We start from the raw sequence: 27,132 nt of genomic DNA, 5'->3' as shown, positions 1-27,132 counted from the left end.
TTGGCAAGAGCGTGTTCTTATGATTACTTGAAGAAACACCAAGTTAAAAAAAAAAAACCCACAACACTTTACCTACTAACTATGTATCTATCTTTTCTATCTGCATACACATCCCATAATTTTAAGATTAAAGAAAAAACTGGATTTCCATTTGAACTCCAACCATGTGCTACTTTGTAATTGTGAAAAAAAAAATAGAACAGTGAAGAAGATACAGTATCAACCAGCCTGAAATAACGGTCGTTCACTTTTAGTCAATTTAACAAAGCTAATTTTAAAATGCAAAAAAGGAGAAGGGGAACAATTGACATCCCCTTGACTTTTTTCCTCGTCCTATTTACCTCTCACTATTGAATTTGTTGGGAGCCCTTCTAGTACATGGGTTTGTACTTTTATTTTATCTACATAAAATAAAAATATATATTCCAAACATATTCCAAAAACAATAAAAGAAATATATATTCCAAAACAATGCTGAATATAGTCTTGTATGTTTTCTATTATCTACATAAACGCTACCAATACAGTACGTATGATGAGGAAAACCTTTTTTTTCAGTGTTATACTTCTGAGCCTATAGATCGAGGTCATCTTTAACAGCAGCATCCCATTCCTTTCTATAAGTACACTACAGTTTGTCTTTTAGCCAGCCAATAAAAGCTTCCACTACTGTTGGAAATGGTGTTGTCCAGTTGACAATTACAAACAATGCTACAAGGAACAGTCTTCTCCATGTTTCCAGAGGCTAGAGTGGAAGTTTTGTTGTGACTCCGTCGAGGACAGAGTGTTGGAATGTCTGCACGCTTTCGGCCATGTTAGATACCATCAAAATGCTCTCCCAACGGGTGACCGCAATTAGTATTCCAATCAGAAGCACTGACAGTTTCTGTCTTCCCTCATTCCGGCCAAAACCCCAACTAGGTCATGCTTCAGTTATTCCACTCATCCAAGGATCCCTGATCAGCGGCCACGATGAGATTTTGGCCCACAGCTGGAAGGAGACGACCGTGGGCACCTCTTACACCTCTACCCAACAGCATCTCCCATTTCTAGAAACAGAGCCTCTCTTTTCTACAGAGAACTGTCCTCCCACCCGGTGGGTTGTTGGTCACAGTCACGAAGGAGCTTCTCCCTATAGGTATAATGACCCATCCAGGGGTGGAGAACAGAATATGAACAAGCAGAATTTCTCTTTAGTGGTTAATATGGGCTCTGAAAGAAAAAACTCGAGCTTACTTAAAATTTTAAAGAACTTGAGGAGTACAGAATAAGCTGTCTTTATCTGCCTGAGGATAAGGGAACAAAGAGGAAAGAGGAATCAAGATTAGACAGATAGCAATTCCACTCCCAGGTATACATCCAAAAGAACTGAAAACAGGGACTCGAACAGGTATTTCTATACCGAGGTTTATTTTAGCATTATTCACAATAGCCAAAAGATGGAAATGGATGTCCATCAACAGATGAATGAATAAACAAAACATGGTATATCATACAATGGAATATTACTCAGCCATAAAAAATACAGTACCGATACCTGCTATAACATGGATGAACCTTGAAAACCTTATGCTATGTAAAATAAGCCAGACACAAAGGGACAAATACTGTTACGATCTCACTTATATGAAATATCTAGAATAGGTAAAGACAGAAAGTAAATTAGAGGTTACCAGGAGCATGGGGGAGAGGGGAATGGGGAGTTACTGCTTCATGATTACAGAGGTTGTTTAGGGTGATGGAAAAGATTTGGAAACAAATCGTGGTGATCTTTGTACAACATTGTCAAGGTAGTTAACGCCGTTGAATTACACACTTTAAAATGGTTAAGATGGCATATTGCATGTTACATATATTTCATCACAAAAAATTTTTAAGAACTACAAGACCTTTGAGAATGAAAAAAAAGATCAGACATATAGACAGACAAAAAGACGCACATATATATCTCCCAATGACATCGTTAGGCTCCCTGGAGCCTGCCATGCCTGAAATCAGAACTAATTATTTTATCTCTTAGTTACATAAATCAGTGTATTCTATTTTTTTCTTTGTCTAGTTTGAATTGGTTTTCTGTCACTAGGAACTGAAACAGTCCTAGATCAGGTATAACAGTGTATGGTCAGAAAGGAACAAAGTATGATCTTCAAATCCACTTAGGTTCTAAACATTTTATTTAAACCTCTGCTGTTTGCAGGCAATCATTCCTCTTATTCTAATTGAGGGTTTGTTTTGTTTTGTTTTGTTTTTTGCGGGCTATTAGAGGAGCTGGTAATAGCTTGAATAAACATGGCAATTCCATAATTTCCCTTCACTGCTTGATACAAGGTCTAGTACCCCAACCCAATTTTTTCCAGATACATTTCTCCTCTGGTTAATGTGCTATGGAGAAATGAATGACACGCTGAAGAGGATACCAAGGAAAAAAAGAGTCAACAACACTGAGAAGACGGACATTAAAAAATGATTCTTTACTGCCAAACAGAAATGATCCAAGATCCTAAGGCAAAAATAATTCTCACATTTTAAGCAATCATACTGACCTGGAGAGTGGGTGCTCCCTTTTCAGAGCCACCACCCCTTCTTGGAGGAAGCAGGAGTTCCCTCCTTTTGTGTAAAGGCAACTAAGCATTCTTGCCTTGATTTCACCTGCTGTTCAGTAAGGAAACTGACCAATCCTCAGTGGCAAAGAAGAAGGGGAGGAGGAAAAAGAGAACTGCTTCGCCTTGGTTTATCACTTTAATTTGATATTTCTAGCTTCACAAAAATTTAGCAACAGACAACATAAATGTAGCAATATAAAAATAACGGGAGATGTGCAAGACTAGATAGGCAATTTTAGACCTTAATAAATTCATGGGAACAATTATACTTTGAATCCGACAGTTTCCCCTTTCTCAGAAATTACACATACAGCAAACCTGGCTGACTTGACTATAATCCTGCTCCTACTATGATTTTAAATGAAGCAACAAGTAAAAGATATCCATTTGCAAAGAGACAAGATGTAAGATTAAAAGTATTATTTATTGTAGAATTTCTTAAGGACTTAAACATGTGAGGTGTACAACAAAATTGTCTAGGATTCCAAAATAAGTAGTAACTGTGATAAAAATCCTAGAAATACAACAGTCTTCCGAACGAACAAGAAAGGGAGAAGAGGTTTGCTTGTGCAGAGTAGGGGAAGCGAAAGCACGTCAACAGTAAACTGGCAGACCCTGGAGACCGCAATAGGCGCAACCCAAGTATCAGTAAGAGGGTAGATTGCTTTGTAAGTGTTTTCACAGTGGCCAAGCACTAAAAATGCAAGTTCAAACGGAAATTAGGCAAATATACCTAGTATCTGTTCAACATGAAAAGAAAACCACAAAGATAGGAAAGGAATACTACAGTATATGGAAGTTTTTTCCTCCCATGGTTCTCTTCTTCTTCTTCTTTTTTTTTTTTTTCTTTTTTTGGCTCTGAAATAGCTCCATAAGGACTGGAAGGACGGGAGAGCAAAGGAACCAGGGAAACTCCTTTAGAAAAACAAACAGGGTTTCCAAACTTCATTTATGCTGCCCTTCATCCAGTTTAGTCTGTTTCTTTCTCCTCTAAATGCTGACGTGGGTGCTTTTTCTGCCTGGTATTCATAAGCAAGACATTTTTGAAATATGTAGCTTCATACCAGTAATGGGGTGGGGTGGGACACCACACAAAGGAGCTTGCCTTCCAAATATTAGCACAAAGAACTGCTTCTTGAAATGTGTAACATTTCCAACTCTGGGAAGGCACTGCTGGCTAAGGAAGCAACACAAGAGGACTACAATGTATAGTCCATATCTCATTAGAATACAATCAAAAATATGAGCTGCTATTTCCACTTCTGACTCCATGTGAGTTTTTAGTCTGTTTCTCATTCATGGAGGTTCAGTTGAATGAATAATGCCATACTTAGAGGGAAAAATTATTTGGCAGAAAGGAGGGGCAAGGAGGGGACAGGAGAAATAATTGACATGGCAAGTCATTTGATATTACCAGTTAAACTCCAGAATTGGGGTTTTGAGGATAATTCCAAACAAAATCCCAGACATTGGTTTGGAAGCTGTTTCTCTAATCTGTGTTCTACTTTTGTGGCATTCCAATGAATGATATCCTCAAATTTTAACTGTTTTCTTCAAACCGAATTTCCTGTGAATTGGCAACAATGTAATTGGATTGAAGAAAATACGATTAATGTTGAGAAGGACATATTTTCTCTGAATCTTTTAGAGGAAAATCTATTCTGTTTTGGTCAAAGTACGAACCAGAGTTATAAATAATTCATTATACAGTTCTATGATAAATTTGAGGGCTTACTTAAATACTGACATTTTCTTTGTAATATTAGGCTATAATAATTAAATGTATCACAGGGAGTTGGATTCTTCATTAAAAATCCATTTTACTAGCGGTTACCAGTGGGGAGGAGGGGCAATATAGGGTGAGGGAGTGGGACGTATAAACTATTGAGTGTAAGATAACGCTACAAAGATGTATTGTACAACACAGGCAATATAGCCGATATTTTGTAATGACTGTAAATGGAGTGTAACCTTTAAAACTGTATAAAAATTAAAAATCCATTTTAATTCAAGGCCAAAGTCTTAATTTCCTTCCTACAGTTTTTTATCTCCTCATTTGTGCACATATTTCCTTGCATCCATTCATTGGCTCACTCTAGAAGCTGAGAGCTGTAAAACTGTTGCATACATATGTTAATAACTATCCTTTATTAAACAGTAACTGTAGTAACTATGTTATCTAATTTAATCCTTGAGACAATGTTTTCATCTCCATTTAACAGATGAGAAAGCAAGTCCCTGAGGTGTTGGATAACTTGACCACAGCTGCATTTAAATGCAGACCGAACGCCAAAGCCTGTGCAGTTTTCAGTATGCTATGCTATCGCCGACTGAAAGAAGATGGCAATACCGCCACAAAGGGGGCTACGTTAACATACCAACTAAATGTTTATAGAGAATAAATAGAACAATATAGCAGAGAAAAGACCTTTTCCAAAATATTAGTTATAAGAGCTCTAAAAAAATTCTAGAACTACATCCCCTTAATCCCAAATCATTAGTACTACTCCATTATTTACATTTATATTATTGGAAATTTAATGTTTTTTAAAAGATATTAGTCAACTGCTTGACAGTATTTTCATCACTACAGCATTTACTACTTAATAAAAATTCAAATTATACACCAACTCAAATTTCTCAATAAAATACTTATATTGGGTTTGAAAACTATTTCCTTCAAGAAATTGGCCACAAGGCTTCCCTGGTTGTGCAGTGGTTAAGAATCCACCAATGCAGGGGACACGGGTTCGAGCCCTGGTCCGGGAAGATCCCACATGCCGCGGAGCAACTAAGCCCGTGCGGAGCAACTAAGCCCGTGTGCCACAACTACTGAGCCTGCGCTCTAGAGCCCGCGAGCCACAACTACTGAGCCCGCATGCCACAACTACTGAAGCCCACACGCCTAGAGCCCGTGCCCCACAACAAGAAGCTACCGCAATGAGAAGCCCACGCACTACAATGAAGAGTAGCCCCCGCTCACCACAACTAGAAAAAGCCTCCGCACAGCAACAAAGACCCAACTCAGCCAAAAATAAATTAATTAATTTAAAAAATAAAAAGAAATTGGCCACACTCACATCATCCTTGTGCCTATCTTCCTCTGTACTGCAGCGAGACTTGACAATTTATCACCAGACAAAACTAAGAAAAAGGAGAAGTGATGTTCAACCAGAGAATAAATTATCACTCTCCTGCCACCACTGTCCAGCAGCCCTACTGCCATCCAGAGGGAGTTGCAGGGAGTATTTTAGTCAAGTTACCTAACGTGGCTACATTGTATCATCAACTAATAAAAGCTGAATTAGTTACCTCACCCCTCTTCCCAGTATTTCACAGAGGTGAAAAGTGAAAATGAGATGGACCACACCTGGGAGAGAAGGGAAGGACTTGTACACCAACTTAAGAATCTAACATCTATTTCTGTTAAATAGGGAGATATGAAAATATGTATAAAGAAACATTTTCTTATGTACTTGAAATATTAACTGTCATTGGAATACAATGTGGTGTCTTTTTACCAAATAATAACACATTTGAAACAAGGTTTTCCAAAGCTATGGTGACTTACATAACTCTAAGAATGAAGGTCTGTTATGACTTCCACCATACACGTTTCCCATCAAACTAGCCCCAAAGACAATTTGTAGCAACACGTAGAGCTGAGAATAGATAAAATGGAATAAAGTCTACTTTTTCTATGTAGCCTCGAATCCACCCCTCCGTATTTGTGTGTATGATTTATATTATCTTAAATAGATCTTAAGACTATAAACTAACATGATTTCCTATAACGATCATATAATACTAAGCTATATATATATAAATAATAATATTCTAACTCTTTCCAAATCTCACAATTTTGTTAGCAGTTCGGTATATACCTTTTTACATCTTTCTTAGGCTCATTGTAATGTGTATCTATTGTCTTACTTCACTCTGTATGACAGTCTCTAGGTCCATCCACCTCACTACAAGTACCTACTGCCTTTTAATTTTCTTCCAAAAATAGGAGTACTCTACAATTTGCTTTTCTCATGTATCAATAGTCAGTATTCCTCTAGTTTAATACGTGAAAACATGCGTTCTATTTTAATAGTTGCATAATGCATCACAGTATGAATATACAATAATTTATTCACCTGTTCCTATTTTTAAAAATTTATTTATTTTGGCCTTGCCCTGAAGCATGTGGGATCTTAGTTCCCCAACCAGGGGTCAAACCCGCGCCCCCTGCATTGGAAGTGCAGAGTCTTGATCACTGGACCGCCAGGGAGTCCCAACCGTTCCCATTTTTCAAGGCATCTTGGCTATTTCTAAGTCATTTGCTTCTTCGAGTGATGCTACAATAAACATCCCTCTGCATATGTTTATCTATTGGTGGTTTTATTTCTCTAGAACCAAGTCTCCAAATTGGGAGTACTGGGTAAAAGCAGATGTTCATTTTAAAATTAAATAGACTGCCAAAAATCAATAGCTTTTCATGTTTAGCTTAATGTAGGAACAGATATTCACATATAGAAATATTTATTGATATGTCTGTAAATTAAGCTATGTGAATGCACAGATTTCCTTACTCTGTCAACTGAGAGGACCTACTTGCAACAAGCCCACTTCATACCCAGATCTTGGATTTTAATAACATCCTCCAATGAAAGGAACCAGAGAGCCTCGTAGTGACGGCTAAGTCTAGGGCTAGGGCAAGCAATATACAAAATGAGCCTGGAACAATTTGAACAAAAAAATGAATAAAGTAGTTTTGGATTATAACCCTAAACAAAACAATTATCCATGAGTCCATACTGGCAGAAATAAATAATTGAATAAATAAATGGGGGAGACCAGACATATCTTCCATGCGGAAGAATTCCAAATAATTCATGTAGATCATCTGCCCCCAAGGAGGTAGAGGATAATTCCTCATTCCTTAAATATGATCTGGGTATAGTGACTTGTTTCCTAAGAATGTAGTACAGAAAGGGGTTAAAAAAAAAAACAGTAATTTTACAGTGTAGAAACTTGACAAACACTACCTCAGTCAGGTGATCAAGCTCTGTATCAACAGTGATAAGACATGTTGGCAGTATATACTGTTGATAATGGGATGAGAATGGGACTTTACCTCTGTGGTCTTCCTCCCAAGAACCCACAACCCCAGTCTAATTATAAGAAAAACAAATCTCATTAGTGGGGTATCCTACAATATACCAGGACCAGGACTCCTCAAAACTGTCAAGGTCATCGAAAACAAGGAAAGTCTGAGAAATTGTCACAGCCAAAAGGATGTGAGTTAAAGAGACATGACGACTATATGTAAATCAATGACTAAAACAGTTTCTTGGATAAGATTCTGGGACAGAATAAAGACATCAGGTAAGAACTAAGGAAATCTGAATCAACAACGAACTTTAGTTAATGATGTTTCAATACTGGTTCATTGGTTTTGACAAACGTACCATACTAATGTAAGACGTTAGTAGGGGAAGGCAGGTGTGCGGTATATGGGTACTCTGTACTATCCTTGCAAGTTTTCTGTAAATGAAAAGATATTCTAAGATAATAGTTTTATTATTTTAAAAAACAATAGCTCTTAAAATACCAATTAAACTGGGGAGTGAAAGAAAACCATAATAGCAAGAAATACAAAATACTTCAAAATACATTTTTAAAAGGTATAGAACCTACATGAAGAAAACTACAAAATTATATTAAAATTATTAAAACAAGATCTTTTAAAGGTAGAGAAGTACCAGGGTCCTTTTCTGGAAGACTTAATAAAAAGGTCAATCTATTGGTTTAATACTATTTCCACAAGAATCCAAGTGAACTCTATTTGGATTGTTGGACTTTGTTTTGAAGGGGGGGTAGGGGGTGAAGAATCAGATGAAAATGGTTATAAAGTTTTATGAAAATAAGAAATTTTTGAAATGTGATAAAGAAAGATTTGCTCAACGTTTTAATACATATAATAAAGTTACTATAATAAAAGGGTATGGCATTAACATGAGAAAAGACAAAGAGATTCAAATATATAAGAATTCAATGTCTGTTAAAGCAACTGTTTCGATTACAAAGCGAAAAAATATATGATGTATTTGGAAGGGAGAAAAGGAAGGAGGGGAATGGAACACTGAAAGCAAAACTAAAAAGCAGAAATGCATATGACACGTTGAAAGGATTCAATGAACTCAAGCAGGAATACAAGGGAGTAGTTGGGGATTAGGGAAAGCAGACAGGAGAAGGTTTGGAGAGGGCCAAAATGTCAGGCTGTAGTTAGGCTTTATCCAACAGTTACAAGACTGCTAAAGAAAAGTTTGAATGAGACAGAGAGTTGGTGGGGCAGGGGTAGAAGACTAACATTTACTGAGTACTGACTGTAGTCCAAGGTGTTATTCTCAGAAATTGACATAGATCATTAAATCCGCATTGCAACCTTATGAATTTGGTAGCTTTCAATTAGTAGTTTGTTGTTCTGGTTCACCCTGTTGTTTTATATTTTGTAGTAATATTTATACTGTTATTTTGAATTTTTTTCCTGTGGTATAAAGCAAACAAGTATACTATTAGTATTACAAAAAGATTTTCCATATAAGAGAACAAAGTCATAATTATAAAAGTAAAGCAGAAAACTAGTCTTGTTAATTTGAGTTGGAAATATGTATTATTAATATGAACTCATAAGTTTTAAAAATACATACTTTCTGGTTCTGACAAGTAAAATGACCAGTAGAAATGAACGCCCAAGCCCTTAGATTCTTGCCTCCAATTCCATTCCCCTCTGAAAGGTATCAGAATTTCTTGGAGAAACGGTCAATTCAAGATCTGGTTCAGTGGCAGGGAAGATACAAGATGAACCCGGGACATTTTTGTAGTGCCAGAAATCAAGGAAGCTTTTAAAGACAAATAGAATCATTTCCAAAGGACACTGGAACCAGCTTAAAGAGGCTCCTACTAGTCAAATCTATGAAAATCTGAGCATCAAACAGTAACTGCAGTTCAGTATCCACATTTTACAAGTAGTAACTGCAGAAGCTCAGGCTGGGGGAAGTGAAATACTTTGGCCAAGAATATCCAGCCAGTAAGAGGTAGAGTCGATGCTGACTAAATTTTCATGACTCCAAAGCATTGTTTCTACCATACACCATGCTCCTCGACCAAAGCAATGCTTAACTGAAGAAACAAGTGCGGAAGTGAGGAGCATAAGGGGAGACAGTTAGGAAGAGGCAAGTAAGGAAACCTGAACTCAGTTTTCACTGGCAAGGATTTTCTACTAACTAGCTCCATGCAACACTACAAAAGGATGACTATGGATACCCAAGCAGTGGCCGGATAAGATGGCATATTAGAGAAACCACCCAAGTCCTTCCAATAGTGGAAGTCCTGCCTCATGGTGACACTTCCCTTTCATGCCCCTGTAACAGTGGTCAAATCCCCGCTCACGACACAGGATGTTTTCCAGCCCAGGTATCTCTGATATGGAGATGCCTAAAGACGTGTTGACTATCCCTTCAGTTCACCCTGGTGCCGCTGGGGGCTACAGCCAGTCCTGGAATTCAGCGTCTGCTGGTCTCCTAGCCTTTCCCAGCAGGCTGCAGTAACTCTTCTCACCTCTTTGCCCCCAACAGGGACCCTATCCCTCCTTCAATTTCACCAAGAACTAAGACCAGGCCCTAGAATTTAATCAATTTTTGCTGACCACATGAGGCTAACAGGAGAAAACTATAATGCAGAAGAGAACATTTAAAGCTAGACATGAAATAGTACAGCTCCTGGTACCCGCCATGTTACAGCGTAGAGCCCACCTCTCGTTACCTACTCCTCCTGGGAGGGTTTTTGACCTTTGTCTCCCCCATACCCAAACTCTCCTGGGACCTAGAGAGAGTAAACACTAGTTTATCCTTGATTACCAGCCTCAGGTTCCCCTCCTGTGAGGGTCCAACTCTGGCCTACTATGAAGAATTATTAGGCACATGGCTTAGAGTTACAGCTTCCCTTTGACATAACCAAAAAGTTTACTGTGGGCATTTTTCTTCCCACAACTGAAGAGCAATCGTCCTCACAGTAGAATCAAGCATCCATCTCTAGCAACAAAATAAACCACAGAAACTTCAACACTAGCGTGCCTTTTTCTCCCAAGGCTCAAATATCCCAGAACTAATTTCTTCAATTAAGGTCCAGATTAAAATTCTGGGACTTCCTTTCATCTAGATTCAGAAGTCTCAGTGAAAGAAAAGCCGTCCCCAAGCATGTGACCTACGATGAAAAGAGCACCCTTGCTATGGGGGAGGGGGAGATGGGAAGGGAAGAATCCATATAGGGTACCCATTTCCTCCCCAGAGCAAACACCAAGGAGCATATTACTACCTCACCTCCTCTCACCCGTTTTATGATTCAACTAGACCCAAGAGTTTCACTTCATTCTACATCTCAACTAAGAAGGTGTACTGACAGATTGTGACCTCGGGATGGTACAGCGTAGAGACGTGCAAGGTGGTCGCAGCTCTCCCTTGAAAACACCCTCGCCACCTCTTTCCCCAGCCATCACCGGGTGCAGTCCAGCTGCCTGATGCTTGGGAAGGGCAGGCACTGTCCCTCCCTCCCTCCCTCCCTCCCTCAATCCCTCTCAACCTCTCCACTTCTCCCCTTCCCCCTCTCTTTCTCTGATCTTATCTGCCTACTGACAGCTGAAGCTTTGGACCCCACCCAGGGAGAAGAGAAGATCTGCACACTCCACTCCTGTAGCCTGGCGCTGGACCCCTGGGGGCTGACCTCTATGGACTACATGAATCAGCCCCCCAGCGGCGAGTCCTAGCATAATATCAGAGAAAGCAAGAAGATTGAGTTTGAAGTAAGAATCCCCCCAGCGCCCTAGCTGCAGGGCCATCTGAAGCAAGCTCTGTTTGTTGGCCGAAGGTCACAGCCTAGGCAGCTGGCCTCCCTGACTGAGCTCTCCTTGTGTCCTGGGTCCTGGAAACTGTTCTCTCCCCTCCCCTCTTCTGGCTGAGGATGTAAACAGCATCAACTCTTACTAGCCCCAGGGTACTGGACCCTCTTGAGGCTTCCACACCTTTGTAACTAGACCCTTTAGTAAACTCTCTGCAAATGACTCAACATGAATGTGCTGTCAGTTTCCTGTTCGTACCATGACTCATCTAAGTGCTCAGGAAAGTTGTACCTTAACTCATACCATTGTGAGATGGATTTATGCTCTGAGACGTCTGCTTTTTTGAGGCAGGTACCTACATTCTCAAAGGATCCCTCTGACTGCAGTCGCTGTGACACGATATGGCCTTTCCTCTGACTCACTGTTCCCAGTCCCCTCTGAGCTTCTGCCCCCAGCAGCACACACACTTGCCTTGTAATGCTCAGGTACCCCTGCTCGGTATGATGGGCGCTGAGATGTGCTATCCGGACTCCCATTCAAGGAAAGCCTTGGTGCCCCAGCTGCTGAGAACGCCACGGGCCAAAAACCCTGAGCTGGCCACTTAGCAGCACAGGGCTGCCAAAGTCAAGGTGAGGTCCTTCCCAGGCTGGCGTACACCCGGTGACCACTGGTTAAAGCAAAGGTATAAAATCCCTGACTTTTGGCCTAAAGCAGGACCGCTATAATGGGTAATTTTAGACCAGAGTTCCCCACGGGAACGGCCAAGGCTAACAAGGCCTGCATGGCAGCTCAACTTTACCCTCTACCCAATCCTGCTTCCTTCCTCTCCCTTTCCCAGGTGTCGACCTCAAGGGCATCCCTATTAGACATGCGCACACTGAACCCCCTCTCACGGTGTGCTCCCTGAAGAAACCAACTCACAGCACTCAGCTGCAAGATCCTTGCTGAAACAACCCTCGGCCAATACTCCCATCACAAACTCCGCAGATGGTCTCCAGAATCCATGCAACCTACAGGGAGGGCGCTTTCCTTCCAGATGGAGCCCCCTCCCCCTGCATAAGCCATCTGGGCTTCCGCAGATGAGTCAGGCACCTGCCCCAGCCCTCTGGGGTCCTCGGATGCAAAGGACAGACCTCACATGTCTCAGCACAAGTCCCATAGGTGCTCTCCTCACTGTGACAGGGATTACGGGTAGAAGTCCCCTGCCCTCATTCTTGGATGGTGGGGGAAATGGTGGGACTCTCAGTGCCACTTCCTCCAAGGAGACCCCGTCACAAACACATCTTTCTTCTCTGTCCTCCTGACTCATCTTCCATGTCAATGAGTCCTCTGTTCAGGTTTTCCATGGCCTACTTAAAATGACTGTCCTGATGGTCTCTTGGAACGTGGTTGTCCCTTGTCTTCATTCCTGAGCCAAAAACGACCCTGGGAGAGTCCCATTTTAAAACTACGGGACATTATGGAAATGCTTGAATATGGTAAGATTATCTTTTCAAAGAATTCCAGTGGTGGTCTTCCCTGAGGAGGGAAACGGATGTGCAAAGGAGGAGGACAGAACTGAGACGTACTTTTCATTCTCCTGTTTTTGGGGATTTTTGTACCATGCACACGCATGTTATACCTATTAGCTTGAACCTAACGAAACTACCAATGTTTGACAACTTTTGATCTACAATTTTCTTATTACCTTGTTTGTCCCCAGCATAGTCAATTGCAGGAAACCAGAGGTGAATTACTTGATGTTTCCCCCACCATCCAGTTATGACAACTGTTAAGTGACCGAAGCTGTCCCTTATCCCTTGCTCTCAAACCTTGACCCCGCTGTATCATTTTCCTACTGCCATCTTCTACTCTCGAGGTTTCTGGCAGCAGATAGGAGCTGAATGCAACCTTAGGAAGACAGGAACACTCCCACTGTCACTACCCTGTGTCCAGTACTGTCCCCAAGGCCCCAGACAAACAACCCTCTTCCAAGACTCTGAGACACCACCTTCTCCCTCTAGTCTTCTACTGAATTTCTTCTCACTGCCTACAGCCCAGTGAAGAGAGACTAGCCATTCCATGGTACTGGCCATGCCTCTCCAAGGATCTCTCACGGTATCAGCCTCATGTGTAGACATAGCTGTCTCCTTCATTACACTATTCATTTTTTTAAGCAAAAAAGTTCATGTCTTTATCCCCCAAATGAGAACCGCGCCAGGATCAGAATAGCAGGTACTCAATAAATGATTACTGAGTGAACGAACGACCTCATTATGAAAGCTGGCATGATTTCATAGCATAAAGGAACTCAGCAAATACTTTACGCTGTACACTCCTTATTCTGGTTTCAGTGCAGTATTCTGTCTCGATGTGCAAAGGGATACAACTGTGAATCATTAGCGTATGCAGACTCAATTACTCAATGGTCCGTGTATGATAGATGTCTTGGATACACAGTCCTAGCACACAGAAACACACTCCTTCTGAAAACATCCCTTGACAAGAAGAGTAGCCAGTAAGACCCTGGCTCCTACAGACGATAGTTCCGTTACGCTTCAGAGCCTCCAAATTTCTATCTTGCTTCTAAGTGATGAGGAATTTCAAGTCTCTGAGGAGTACAAATAACAGGAGAAAACTTTGTCAGGAAACTACAGGCCCCCAGGGCCAGAGTTTAGAAAACACTCATGCAGGTGAGGCTGCTTTCAAGAAGTTTTGACTGTATAAATTCCTCTTTGTCAGACTTAACCATGTATTAGTCTAAGACAGTTATTCTATTTTCTTACTATAAGTATGCACTGTGTCCTGCACCTGGAGCTCTTGCCAAATTGTAGATTTATTCCTCTTTCTATACATCTGTGAAAAGAATGTGTGTTCTGTTTCATCAGGGAGTTACTCGAAGTCACAGGTTGCTAATTCCAAATGAATAGAAACAGTGATTAATCTGGGAGATACGAGCTCACCACTATTCATGTAACAGATGTCCATTATGATGAGTTACACATTTGTTCCGTGTTTACCCTAAAACACAAAAGAAGACTCAACTATGTTGTTAAAAAATAAAAAGAGCAAAGAATGAAAGGGGGATGGGGGAAGGTAGGGAATTAGAACATACTGGAAACTGTTTATTCAGGCGCCAGGTTAGATGCGATCGACGTGCGGTGCGGTACGTCCGCAGGGTGGCAGGTAGAGAGGCAGAGAATGAGGGGAGCGAGGGAGAAGCCAGGGTAAATGTTCCTGGCTTCACGTCAGGGTGTGGATATTAACTCAGTTCATCTCACTTGCCTGACAGAAGCACTAATGCCAAACCCGGCAATTTCATCAGCTTGAGCTACGCAGAAGATGGGATTTCAGAGGGAGGCATGAGAAAAGGAGACTGATGTATGTAATTTTATTCAAATAATTAAAAACAAAGTTGGCAGTCTATCTTCCTGTCAAGAAGAATAAATATCAGACTCTGGAGTTGGAAGGCCAACTTAACTTCGGTCCAATACAAACTTTAGAGTTGATTCTTCACAAAAAAATCCATTCAGAGCGATCCTTCTATGTGCCTTTGCAGTTACTCTGTGCGCAGAGCTGACGTAGCAGGAGGACAGAAGCCAGGAATAAGTGCGGAGGAGGCCGCCTGACTGAGCCACGCTAGGGCTCTTAGTCTCACAGCCATGAATACAGGGTTTGTATAACTGAGCTATTTCTCCAAAATCGGATGAGCCCAAGAGAAGTTTCCAGAACCTTCCTTTCTCTCATTATTTGCCTCCTGTCCTCATAAGCCCAGGAACTAAAGCAAGGCCAGGCACACAGTAGGAACGAAGTACACACATACATACACTTTTTTTTTTTTGGTTTTTAAACAGCCAACCGTCATGACTTTTTTTAACCTCTTTATTGGAGTATAATTGCTTTACAATGGTGTGTTAGTTTCTGCTGTATAACAAAGTGCATCAGCTATACGTATACATGTATCCCCATATCTCCTCCCTCTTGCGTCTCCCTCCCACCCTTCTAGGTGGTCACAAAGCATCGAGCTGATCTCCATGCACACACGCTTTTTTAAATGAGTTGATTGAGCATGGGCTGGACTTAATGAATGACACGTGCACACGGATTATATTTATCAACAGATTAATTATCTTACAGATCTGCAGGCTCACTGGATTATAGCAGAGGCAGTACCACAACCAAAAGCTAAAGAATCTTCTTTGCATGTCGTAACAGGGCTGTAGCGTGTCAAACTCTCTCTCTCCAGAGTTGCTTTTTAATAGCAACACTTTTTAGAGAAGAGGGCAAGCTCCATTCTGTCACTTAATAAAGAGAAGAAATTAACATGGCCAGCTGGTAAAAAATGAATAATTCCAACAGACTCACTGAGGGTTTTGCTTTTAAAGCATTTTAATCACTATTCCTCTCTATTTCCAGTAACGTATCCAATCTCTCTTCAGTTGCTCCTCACATGTTGAGTTTTAAGATGTGAAACACTCCACTTTTACATCTAAGCCCTTTTTATTATTGGAAGATTATGACAGAAGGGAGCAATCCTCCTCGCATCTGTGACACAATTCCACTTAGAGAGCAAAGGTATCCTTCAGAAACGTCCTCGTGCCGATGACACTTCCGGGAACCATGTTAAGGCAGCAAGCAAGAGCCTATTCGCTTACCTTACGCAATGCAGGGAGGGACACGCTGCAAAGGTGGTCAAAATGATTAAGGAGGAACTCAGCCTACTAAAAATGACATGTTGCAATGCCTAGTTTGAAGTGTTGGTAAGCGGACACTTGGAGCCAGGTATAAGGTTCTGAAGACGTCCTCAATCTCTTTGCCAAAAAAACTAATGTTTTTATTTAGTCCAGTCCCACCAAGTGAGCCAAGTTGATGATGACAGAGGAAAAAAGCTTCCATTTTTGAAGGCAGTAGGAATTCGGAGAATAGTGGGTTCAGCAAACTTCGTGTAAGGGGCCAAACTGCAAACGTTCTTGGCTTTGTGTGCCACGGGATCTCTGCGGCAGACACTCAGCTCTGCCGTTATGGGGAAAGCAGTCATAGTCAAAAAGTAAAAGAAGAAAAAAAAAAAGGCAGAGCTGTGTTCCAATAATACTTTATAAAGGCAGGTGACAGGCCGCATTTAGCTCACAAGCCGTAGTTTGCTTACCCCTGGGATAAAACATACATGTCTCTCCAAAACAGACTGAAGATGCCAATCTTTAGATCCAATCGAAAATTATAGTGTTTCTCTATTCCCTGTATTTTTATTTATTTTTATTTCCATTCCCTGTATTTTTAAAACATGCTCAGCACTACCTACGATTCTTGCGTGCATCTTCACAATGTCCCAGTAGCATGTTCCTTAAATCAATCATTGAGATGCACTTCTCAAACTATCTGCGTAAGCTTAGATTCAATCAGGAAAATAAAGTCATTCTGAACATCCCAGGAATAAAGAAGTCAATACACGAATTCGGGCTTATATCAGGGTTGGAATATCTGGGAGAGTGGGATCAAGCAAGTCGACTCCAAGATGGAAAACACAAAACCAAAAAAACAATAAAAAAAAAAGGTCACTACCAAAGAGCAAGAAAGCACGCACTGAATCCATCAGCCCATCACCATAGTGTGGGTGGTTATCAAAAGCACTACAGCAATTTTTCCAGTTTGCAAGAATCTATGGGCAACCTCTCAGCAACTGTGTCAGTCTGCATCACCAAAGCGTCTCGGTTCTCCATCACTCCCTGAAAAGCCACTGTGAGTCTCCTGCCTGCCCAACATCCAGCTGCAATCACCCCTGAACATAATCGCTTCTATTCCTTTCACCCGAAAAAAAGCTTATGTTACTCCCTTTGGCAAACTCTAACTCAGGACCGTATAGGGAAGGAGACTGGAAGGGATGTCATGCCCACCTGGCTTCTCAGAGATGTAGAAGAGATCTTAGAAGGGGAGGTAGTGATACGTATTGTACTTGACCATGGCTAAGCCACCACATTCCAGCCCTTTGTCAATGTGGCATCCATACCGTCTCCCTTGACCCATTTTTAACTTCCAAATAAACATAACGCTTCTGTTCTACTTGATGCCACGATTCCCTATCCACCGCAAACTCACTCAAGCTTGCCCCCCAGGCGGAGCCACCAAGTCCTGTTCGTTATTTTATCCGTAAATGGTTGATGGCTGTCTTGCGGTTCAGTCACAGTAGCTCTTTCCTACTGTGCACATTTTATTGATATATACAGATATCCACATCAAAACTGGAAGAAAAATACCTTAACACAACCCTCATCTCTACAACTGGTCACATGACCGTTGCTAGCTCTTATACCCGTCTTCTTTTATTACTCACGGGGATCACGGGAACCCAGAACACTCGAGTGGGACCATCATGCATTCTGAACACCAAGCTGGGATGTGCCACCCACCAGTCATCGTCAGGTGACCCGTGTGCAGTCGCCCAGCCTAGGTCTCTCCAGCTCCCAGGGCCCCAACAGACCCCAAGGTCTCACCCACTCTAGTGACCCACTTCTTGGCAACTGCCTGGCTCAAGCGAGGCAAACACATCAGGGTTCGGCGTACCAAGGAAAGGAGTGGAGCCCATGTTTTAACCTTTAAATCTGGTTCCTGGTCTTCTCAATGGGTACAAAATTTAGCTTCACCTTCAATTAATATCATCTCCTTCTCTCTTCCGCTCTTCCTCTCTAAGATCTAGATTTTAGAGATAAGATCTTCATTCAAATTGCACCTAAAAGGCATGTATTAGCTCCCTGTGATCTAAGCTGGGTAGCTGAGTCGATTATAGACTAGGGTTCGTGGATTTAGATTCTGCATGAACATATGTTGCTTTGTACCAAGGAAAAGCCTATTTCAGGACTTCAAAGTCTAACTCCCCTAGCCAGCCAGTTCTCAAATGTGTGCTGGTGGTCAAGGGCAAGGATAATATGCATGATGTTTCAGTGCAAGCCCTACCCCCATCCGTAAGAAGCCAATTGAGAAGCATTCTCCTTAATGACAGGTGTTTTAATGGGCAAAGGATAATGAGGTTTCTTTTTAAAAAGAGGAAAAAAATGGTCAAAATATTATCATCTGAATAATCTTTGCCAATAAAAGCCCCCAAAATATCCAGTTAGAATACCAGTTTCCAAAGCCTCTCTCAGTGGACTTGAGGACACGGGGAGGGGGAAGGTAAGCTGGGACGAAGCGAGAGAGTGGCATGGACATATATACACTACCAAACGTAAAATAGATAGCTAGTGGGAAGCAGCCGCATAGCACAGGGAGATCAGCTCGGTGCTTTGTGACCACCTAGAGGGGTGGGATAGGGAGGGTGGGAGGGAGACGCAAGAGGGAGGAGATGTGGGGATATATGTATATGTATACCGGATTCACTTTGTTATAAAGCAGAAACTAACACACCATTGTAAAGCAATTATACTCCAATAAAGAGGTTAAAAAATAAAAATCTTACTGGGGTACTAACCTGCCTACTGAAGAGTTAATTACCCAGGGAATGTATTTGTGCTTGACTTTCTTTTATTTGATTAGAATTCATATGCTCTGAAGTCGCATGTTAATTCACAGATTTTTGCCCAGCGGTAACGGTAACCTCAAAGGTTGTAGTTTTATTGCCCTGTAGCATGTTAACCAGTTTTGAATCTATCCTAGCAATATTATTCCAACACACTGATTTTCCCCTCAGAATGTCTATAAATACCAAATTCTTCAAAATGCTCTTCGCATCATCTTAACCCTCTTAGGGTTTCCATTATTAATGAGTTGAGTAAATTCTTGACATGCATTCATTCTCTATTTGTGTGAGACCCCTGTTTTTAGCTCTTTAAAAATTATACTTTGACAGTACCTACATCATGAAGTTATTATGAGAATAAAATAATGCACATAAAGTAATTAAGGCCCTGACATTTTAAGCAGTTAATGAATATTAGCTATTATTGTTAGCTATAATTAAATGCAGTTTGATGCACAGGAAATAAAAAATGTAGCATACTCCTAACTTGACCCAGAGATACCCATGCAGTTAAACAAAAATAAAGAGAATATTCATTTAATATTCAGCTCCACCTTGATTTCCCTTGGGACTTTTGGCTCCTCTTGAATCTAGCCCAGTGAATTAAGCTTTTGAATTAATAGCCATTTTCATGGATGATGCCATACCTTATAATTACTGGGATCTGTAACTGTTGGGATCTCTAAGGGTATACAGAAGAATCTAGCCCATAAAGAAAAAGAACTTCCCCACTTCACATGACCAATAGTAGATAATACAATTAAAATTAGGATTAAAGTAAAAGATCCCGCTTTGAGAGACCCAATTATTCTTCCTCATTTCATTTCCTTCAATTTTAATGGGTTATCCTCTGGATTTTTCCCCCGAAGTTTTTAATAGCTACGTTCTTCCTATCTTCCTTTGTCTGAGTTCAGAAAGAAACGAAAGGACAATAAAGGGAGAAGCATGACCAATTCCTCCAATTTCACTATGATTTTCGTTGCTATTTATACTCAGATAACTTTCTCAGATTATAAATCCTCAAAAAGAGAACTCAATTTTAGTTTTTGTTTTTTGGATTTTTTTTTTGTTTATCTGTTTTTTGGAACCTGGCATAGGAGCTAAATCAGCTTTGGCTCAAATAAGCTTTGGCTCAGAGGAACCAACTGAATTGAATAATTAAATACATGTTGAAACAACACTTCAAAAGTAATACATAACCTTTCCATACTGATGTCTAGAAAAGAATAAAAATCATCTGTAGAAATAAATACAAGTACCGAGACACACAATTTCCACGTACAAGCACAGGGGAAGCAAATGGAACTGGGATTTACTCTGCACCGTACACAGAACCACAGAGCCTGGGTCATCAAATACGTTTTGAATAACTTCAAACACTGAAACACAATGCAGAAACCTACTGCACTCATTTTAAAAAAGCAAACAAAGGAGTACAGGGACTTAAATCAAGATTAAACATTCAGCTGTTGTTCAGTTCCAGTGAACCAAAGAAGATCAAGTTGAATGTGAAAGAAAGTGAAGAAGACAAATAACACGTGTAGTACTCAAGCGTTCCTTCTCTTTGTGGAGCTTATTTGTGTGTCTAGACACGATCAGACGTTTTATATATAAATATATATATATACACACACACATATATACACACACACCCACCTACGTATACTTCAGATACATAACGTGTGTATGTATGCCTACCTCTTTTCATATATATTCATACCAACACACATTTCTTAGCCTTTGAAATGAGAGAATGCCACTAAGCAAGTGGAGAACTCAGTTGAGGCGGCCCTCATTCAAGATTACTGTAGTCCCTGGCTACTCAAAGTACGGTCGCAGGATCAGAAGCGTCAGCATCACCGGGGAGCTTGTTAGACACACAGTCTCAGGCTCCACCCCACATCTCCTGAATCAGAAGCTAGATTTGAACCACGCTGCCTGGTGATTTGTATGTACAAATTCAAGTTTGAGAAGCAGTGGCCTACATCCGTGCTACCCACGACAAGAGCTATTAGCTACCTGTCTATTCACCTGACATGTGATTAGTGAGACTGAGAAACTGCTTTTATTTTAATTATTAAAATGTGAATTTAAAAGCTAATACTTGATTCCATTACTGGAGTACTTCTAAACATGTTGGGAACAACTCAGATATACGAATCTAAAGACAGATCAAGTATTTCTGATGAAAATTTACTATCTGAATTGAGAAAGTGCTCTAAGTGTAAAATACACACCAGATTTCAAAGACTTGGCATGAAAAAATGCATGCAACATGCCATTGATAATTTTTTAGAATGATTACAGGTTAAAATTGCAGATATGCTGAGTTAAATTTAATACATTCCTAAAGTTCATGGGCTCCTCTTTAACTTTCTAAAAATATGACTACTAGAAAATAATGCCTCATGTATTATTTTTACTGGACAGTACTGCTTTAGAGCCACGGTTCTCCAACTATAAAATTACTGGTGCCTGGGTTCCCATCCCAGAGATTCTGGTGAAGTTGGTCTGGGATGAACCTGGGCATTAGGATTTTTCAACTCTCCTTGGTGATTCTACTGAGCCGCCAGGGTTGAGAACCACCACCGCAAGGTTAATACAGATTCATTAATCACAACTGATACATAATGACCTCCCAAAGACCTTACATCTTTTAAGAGCTCCCATCATTCCTCAGCTCAAAGGTGGAACTGGAGAAGTCGTGCCTATTTCTTACCTAGAGGGCAAAAGCACCCCACTGATGTTATCAGGGCTGGAGACTGGATGATATTATTCTACTTCAACTCCAGGCAGAATGAAACATACCGAAACAGATGGAAATCGAGGTTTTCTCAGTGTCTCCAGAAACCCGTCCCCAGCAATGTCAGCAATTCGTTCCCATATCCGACGCAGTGGATCTCCAACTTCCGTATGTTTAACAGAATAACCCCTTGCATAGTTTGTTTAAAGGCAGATTGCTGGGCCCGAGCAGGTCCTAGGAACGCTGTGGTAGGGTGACAAACCATCCTGGATTGCCTGGACTGTCCCGGTTAGGGTTTCAGCACCACATCCTGGGATCGGGTCAGTTCTGGGCAAACCAGGCCAGGGGGTCATCCCACCCCGGCGAAGTGCGTGTTTAACGAGCAGCCCAGGTGACCATCCTGGGCGCCAGGTGAGCACAGTTTGAGAACCACGCCTAGAAACACAAGTTCTTTAATACTTTCTAGTGACGTTCCTTCTGAATTAACCAAGCGCCCTAAGAAAGCAGCCACTGAAGTGACACAAATAGTTCAGCAAATAACCGACTGGAGAAATGTTCGAACCTAATTAAACATACCAGTAAATTGTTTAAAACTGTATGCAAGAACAGCTACAAAAAGGATCACCCTGGTAGCCTTGAAGGGAACTATTTCAATGTCAAGAATTCAGCAGATAGGAGCTGGGGAGGCCAAGTAAGTGTGTGGCATGAGGTCATGTCAACCTCGAGTTTGATCACTGCTTCTGTCATTTGCTAGCTGTGTGGCTTTGGGGAAGTTCCTTGACCTCTCTGTGCCTCAATATTTTCATCTGTAACGATGAAATAATTTATCCCAACGCTGAAGCTTAGCCATCAGAGTAAAAAATAATGCATTACATCAGACTGATCCCAGTTGAGGGATAGTCTACAACATACCTGACCACTCCTCCTCCAAACTGTGAAGGTCTTGAAAAACAAGGAAAGCCTGAGAAACTGTCACAGCCAAGAGAAGCCCAAGGAGACAGGATGATCTGCTGTAATGTGGTCTCCTGGAAGGGATCCTGGAATAGAAAAAGGACACTAGGTAAAAACTAACAAAATTCTAATCAAGAATGAAAGTTAATATTAATGTATCAAAGTTGGTTTATTGCTTGTACAAATGCAGTAGGCTCACGTAAGACGTTAGTCATAGGGTAAACGGTGTGTGCAGTGCATGGGAATTCTCTTTATGGCTTTGCAACTTTTCTGTAGATCTCAAACTACTGTAATTTTAAAAGTTTATTACAAAATATGCCTAGCATAGTAGTGCCCAGGTCAGAAGTACACAATTAACAAGAGTCATTACTATTACTGTGAACTGTAGATTACGGATGATACCGAAGCAAAGAACAGCATCCTCATCCAATATTTTCATGAGAAACCAGGAGCTTGAAAGCCTTGGAGATGAGGGTTGAGGGAAGAAAAGATGAGAGGGAAGACGAAGAGGCCATAAAGACTGTTTATTTCGTCTACAGCCAGTCCCAGGCCTGTAACTTCTGTCACGTGACCCTGCTGGCTTTCTCCCTGACGTTGTTCAGAGTCTGTAATTATTTTCTTCATTCAGTTGTTCTCAGTTCTGAGCCCAACCTCCCTTACCTCTCCACCACGGACTAGAACCAGAATCCTTTTGTTTTCTTCTCCTAGCCACCTGGTAGCTCCCCCGCCTCTCAAAAAAATAAAAGCACGCAGGCAAAGAAACACAAACACCACTCCACTGACCAAGAAACCTCGCTTGTTGGGGAAGCCCTCAACATTTGAGTCCAGAGTTGCTAGGTTACATTTGCAAAAAGAGGTGATTGAGCTTAAACACAAATACTTTAATATTTGCTTGTAGTATACTGTATCTTGTATTTTGGGGGGTTTTTTTTGCAGTACGCGGGCCTCTCAGTGTCGTGGCCTCTCGCGTTGCGGAGCACAGGCTCCCGACGCGCAGGCTCAGCGGCCATGGCTCACGGGCCCAGCCGCTCCGCGGCACGTGGGATCTTCCCGGACCGGGGGCACGAACCCGGGTCCCCTGCATCGGCAGGCGGACTCTCAACCACTCTGCCACCAGGGAAGCCCTACCTCATGTTTTTGATTTAATTTAAGCTTCAGAAAAATTTTGTTGGATAAGCAGGGCAGATGTTTTTACCTCCCTTTTTCTACCTACATTTGAGTGATGTAAAAAATTTTAAAAAGAAAGGAAGCAAGGGGGGGAGGGAGGGAAGAAGGAAGGAGAGAGGGAGAGAAGAAAGAAATTTAAAGTGACAACAAGATTCATACAGTTAATGTGTGCATCATTGTTTTAATCTACTGGGGCCGCCCTCACAAACCGTCACAGACTAGAGGTCTTAAACAACAGAAATTGAGTTTCTTACAGTTGTAGAAGCCGCAAGTCCCAAACCAAGGGGCATCGGGGTTGGTTTCTGATAAAAGCTCTCTTCCTGGCGTGCAGATGACTGCCTTGCTGTGTTCTCACACGGTGGAGAGGGAAAGTTCTGGTGTTTCTTCCTCTTCTTATAAGGACACCAGTCCTAGCCAATTAGCACCCCTCTCATGTGACCTCACTTAACTTTAATTACCGCCTTAAAAAAAAAACCCTTCTCCAAATGCAGTCACACCTGAGGCTAGGGCTTCAACATAGGAATTTGGCAGGGGTGGGGGGTGGGGAGGTGGAACCCAATTCAGTCCATACAAGGAGGAGCTAACACTTCGAGAACCGGGAAGAAGTACCAATTAGACTAGGGGTAGCTAGCTGTGGCCACGCCCATCCAGCCACATATTGCCCGCAGCTGCAGAGCCGAGTAATTTCCAGACAGAGACTAGGGCTCACAAAGCCCCAAATACTAACTCTCCCGCCCTTTACAGAAAAAGGGTGCCAACTCCTGGGTTAGACCGGTATATGATAGCTCGTCCCACCCACAAGATGACTCCACAGGTTGGTATTCTTGCCACTCCACTGGGAGCAGAAGTGACTTCCAGATTCACAGCCCGCAGGGAGGGAGCTCGAGAGAACTCAGACATGGGAATAGAACATTCAGAAAGGTATCCTTTCCAGGCCACCCCACCGCAGGGCCTAGGGCTTTCCTCTTAGACCTTGCAACTGTGGGTGGATGTCGGCCCTCAGCACAATGGCTTCCGACAACCCTCTCAGCCTTGCAGACCCTTTTTGTCACTCAGGCCCAAATGCCCCGCTGTCTCCAATCACACCCTATCAGTGTTTGCTGCGAGCTATTTTAGGCGCTCAGTTTCTTGCAATTTTACTTGGTTTCAGTTTATGTGTTTTGTATGATTAGGACTTACATAGAAAGCAGATCACTTGAATTAAGGGAGCCTTGCAATAATTATGGAGACCTTAAGGGGTTTCCAGGGATAATTTCAGGACTGTTAGTCCCAAATGCAGTTGTTGGTCCTTTTCGTTATTAGACAGTATGTTCCCTTTTCTTTTCAGCATCCGATATTGAACTCACGGTGCTTTCCTTATTGCACTGATTACAACTCAGGTTCCTTTTGATAGAGGCATTTGCCAATAGAAAACAGTTCCTAGATCCTCTTGGAATTAGCAGAGACATTCCCCAACTTACTTACTCAGGAATCCAGAGCCTTTTCATTAGGCCTATGGTAGAATTTAAGGAAGCAAAACTACAATTGGGATTAATTTTACTGTTGGCTAACTGATCTCATTATTATTTGACTTACTGATCTCCTGTCCACACAGACAAATTATTTGCATGTAGATTCCTGCTGCTTTAGGCTGTCCAGAATCAATTCCTCTGAGGAACATCCTCTCTCCCATTTCATGTGGTCCTAGGTGGGCTATCAGTTACAACCCTCGGGGCCCCCGCAAATCATATTACCCTGTTCTACCCCTCAACAGAGTCATTGATCCGAAAGAAAGTATGTGACCTGATAGGAGCTAATTACCCAGGATATTAAAGAAGTTGGGAGAGAGACTGTCACACAGATGGACACCGGGCTGAGAGAGGGAGGCAGAGCCCCCAGATCCAGCCCTTCCTGAAGCCTCCCCCACCCCTGGACTTCCTAGGGATGTGAACCAATAAATTCCTTTTTCTGCTTGACTAATTCAAGTTGGGCTTCTCACTCAAAACCCCAAATGTCCTCACTGATGTAACATGCCTCCAGATAGATTTCTGAGTGTCCTCAGAAACATGCATCAGCAGCTTCCAGCGGGCACCAGGCACTGAGCTCTGGGATCCATGGGTCCTCGTCTGAGCTGCAATCTTGGAACTCCTGGGCCATCCCTCTGCTAGGTTCGAGGGCTTTAGAAACGGAGAACCTATGGGACATGGGGGGCAACACAGTCCCTTGGATATATTTATGCCTTCTCTTATGCACAAAAGTGCATTCTGGACTTGCTTTCTTACGTTCTACTTCTCCCTGTCCTTTGGCCCTTCTTGGAGTGGAAGCGGGACAAAAATCCTTGTGCCGCTGACACTGATGGTATCAATCTCGGGAAAGAAGAGAAAACCAAGTAAGATCAGTGGACCCCCAACAATGATAATGCTGAATGGAGTGGGATGGCCAAAGTCTGGGGCCAGGTTTGGACCCCAATCCGACCAGTGGTCCCAAGCACCGCAGAGGTAACCGGGAAGGAGAAATAAAACCCACAGCCCACCACCAAGTGGCTGCAGAATTACCCCTTCAGTGAAGACACATGTTTTTCTCCTTTGTTTTCCACCAGATACCTTTCTAAACCCAGCTAAACTCTGCCTCACTAGATTCTTTGTCACCTGAAGTGTTAGCTATGACTCAGAGTTTCCTGAGATAAACTCTACAACCTCCCTCCTCCCCCAGGAAAGTTCCTGACTGAGGCCCACCCACACCAGCCAAAACTCTGATCCAAGTGGCTGGGAGATACCTTAATGCCGTTTAAACTATGCACTTACATGTGTTTGCAGGTCATGATAAATAAGCACCCTCCTTTGTTGTCTCATTTCTTTGCAGTTTAACTTGGCTTCCTCTGTTTCTAACTGATGGGAACTAAAGTCAGTTTTTAAGATGCACAAGGAAGGAAAGCTCTTTGTGTTAAAGGCGGTCCGCCAAGGTGCTAATTCCATCTTTGGTAGGTTTTTCCCAGGACTGTGTTCCTTATCCAGGAATTTCCCTGAGCTTGGTGGTTCGCTAGTCCAAATTCCAGCTTTGAATAAATAAACCAGCTGAAGTGCTCCAATGCCTTAGGGACTAGCAGGGCAGCTTCTGAACTTCCATCGCCCCCCAGTGGCAGTTTCCTAAGTCTTTTTGTTAGTTACTCAAAAAGATTTAGGTTAAGATTCTTCCCTCCAAAGCTGTTTAAAATTTTTTTTTAAAAAAATTCTCACACTGAAGATTATGAAATGTGTGTGTGGAGGTGTGTTAGTAATGTTGAGTTGATAACTTCTGGGTCACAGGGTCGTAGATTCAT

The 27,132-nt window shown here is 41.8% G+C and overlaps 1 protein-coding gene across 1 annotated transcript in view; it reads right to left on the bottom strand.

Moving 5' to 3' along the window:
* Positions 1-27,132, bottom strand: part of MID1 (midline 1) — a 633,735-nt gene that overhangs the window by 585,985 nt on the left and 20,618 nt on the right. Inside the window, exon 3 of the mRNA XM_024756998.1 lies at positions 22,629-22,753. The gene's annotated coding sequence lies outside the window, so the exon portion shown is untranslated. The remainder of the gene's footprint in view (positions 1-22,628; positions 22,754-27,132) is intronic.

Source organism: Neophocaena asiaeorientalis, unplaced genomic scaffold (assembly GCF_003031525.2).
Source record: "Neophocaena asiaeorientalis asiaeorientalis breed wild unplaced genomic scaffold, Neophocaena_asiaeorientalis_V1.1 scaffold812, whole genome shotgun sequence".
Lineage (NCBI taxonomy): Eukaryota > Metazoa > Chordata > Mammalia > Artiodactyla > Phocoenidae > Neophocaena > Neophocaena asiaeorientalis.
Note: the sequence above shows the minus strand (reverse complement) of the source record. Positions and strands in the feature narration are given on the sequence as shown.